The sequence below is a fragment of the Chrysochloris asiatica genome, unplaced genomic scaffold (assembly GCF_000296735.1).
Source record: "Chrysochloris asiatica unplaced genomic scaffold, ChrAsi1.0 scaffold00017, whole genome shotgun sequence".
NCBI lineage: Eukaryota > Metazoa > Chordata > Mammalia > Afrosoricida > Chrysochloridae > Chrysochloris > Chrysochloris asiatica.
The window spans coordinates 23,331,656-23,333,867 of record NW_006408535.1 but is presented as its reverse complement, the minus strand read 5'-3'; the positions used below and the strand labels follow the sequence as shown (position 1 = coordinate 23,333,867).

General features: G+C 36.8%; 1 pseudogene; it reads right to left on the bottom strand.

The window, feature by feature from the left end:
- Positions 1-269: 269 nt before the first annotated feature.
- Positions 270-2,212, bottom strand: part of LOC102832432 — a 139,241-nt pseudogene continuing 137,298 nt past the window's right edge.

Genomic DNA, 2,212 nt, shown 5'->3' with positions numbered 1-2,212 from the left:
AACCCAAATAAGGTTCTGCTGATTCTCCCATCAAGTGAGAGGTATCAAATCATCATTGTTGTTGTTAAGTGCCGTCGAGCCGGTTTCGACCCATAGCGACCCTGTACAGGGTTTCTGAGGCTGTAAATCTTTATGGGAGCAGAACGCCTCATCTTTCTCCCGCGGTTCCGCTGGTAGTTTCGAACTGCTGACCTTAAGGTTCACAGCTTAATCCGTAACCACTACACTACCAGAGCACCTTATTAGGAGAATTTAATTTTAAAGTCATCTTAAACGGCAAGTATATCCTTTAAACATAACAATTAAACTTGCCGTACAAGAAGCCATATTGTCAAAACGCCCACTTAACCTACCCAAGCATCTCAAACCCACCCTTTGCTAGCCTTCTGTTTTTCTTAAGTGCCGTTGAGTCAGTTCCAATTCATAGAGACCCTGTATAGGGTTTCCGAGGAGCGGAACCAAACCAACCTTGCAGTCGAGTGTTTATCCTACAGTAAAACACAAGCACTCCAACCTTCTATGACCCATTTAAAAAAAAAAAAAATTCTTTTTTTAAAACAAGAGAAAATAAATACGTGTTGGTAAATGCTAACTGTTCATATTCACAAAAATGAAGTTTTTTTCTTTACAGTGAAACAAAAAAATCTTTTTTTCCACCACTGGAAAGGAAAGAGACACATTGTAATCTTTGAGCCCAATTTACAGACACTGAAGGAAAAAAACTGGAATTTTATGTACCAATGCACAGGGGTCTAGCACCCTCCAGCTTCCAGCAGAGGGAAGGGAGCAGTTTTGCTTTTTTTCCACAGAGCATGTTCATGGTGTGTTGATTACATGGTTTTGTTGAAGGGATAAAAATTAATTTGAGAACAGTAGAGATTTCCCCAAAACACAAGTTGAGAACCATGTAAGAGAAGAGAAAAGAAACTTCAAGAATGGAGCAACTGAGCTCAAGAAGAATGGGTGGGGTGGGAGTGGGGGCAGAATGTGTGTGTGGTGGGGTGGATACTGTTGCAACTTACTTCCAGGAACTGAGGAAATTTTTTAAAGGTTGGACCATCAGTGTTCTTCTTAGTCATCTCCTTCATCCTCTTATCTTTCTCCTCATCATCTTTCCCTTTCCCTTCATCTCCTTCTTCATCAATATCTTCCACGCCTTCTTCATCATCATCATCTTCTTCTCCTTCTTCATCATCCATATCAGGAACCATGGAGTACTGTAACAGATTTGGCCACATGTCATCTTTGATGGCCTCTCCTAACTCATCTGCACCTGCATCAGAATGATCAGTAAACTGGATAAAAAAACTCCCTGGTTCTTCATACTATCTCTTTTCTGCTGGCTCTATTCTGTATTTGACTTGAATGTTTCATCAAGTCCTTTCCAGGTTTCCATTTGATTTCAGTTGATTCTGAGGATGGATCACCACTCTCATTCAGATGAAATTCTTTGAAGACAACTTTGTTTTCAAAGTAAGGATTTCCACCAAAATAATAATCTATCCTGTAACCTGATTTAATATCTTTAAATTCTTTTATTTCAACACTAGTCAAATAATGCAGTGTCTCTTCATCCTCCTACCTAAGCAATACAGACACTTGTGAATGTTTGATGAAAATTGTTATGTAAAAATTTGGCATTTTGGTGATCCATTCTGACTTCTTATGAAAGAATGATTGATGATATTTGTTATACTTTAAAATATTTGCATTGCCTTGTTCATTAAGTCTGTCTATTCCATTCTGTACTTCAACAATATTTTCAATTGTTCCTTACTATTCCTTTTCTCCCTTTGGCAAAGCTCAGAGAGGCTGAAGTCTTTTTCTTACATTATTTAGTTTGATGCAGGAGCAAAGATGAATGTATTGGGCCATGATGCAAGCAAAGTCTAAGAAGCCAACGAAAGAGGAAATGCTTGTCAGGAAAAAACTTCTCATGAACTTTTTGAAGGCCGCATTATAAAAATTTCCAAATCCCCCAAAATTCGACTTAACAATTCTCAGAAACTATTCTACAAAAATGATAGCTTGAATAAATAAAATATAGAAAAAATATATCAATATGTTGGGTCTTTGTTGTGTTTTATTTTTTTAATAAAAAATTGGAATCTCTGTAACTTGGCATCTATAGAAAAATGGCTAAATAAAATATGAGATATATATGTTAATGTACTATCTATCTATCTATCTATCTATCTATCTATCTATCTAT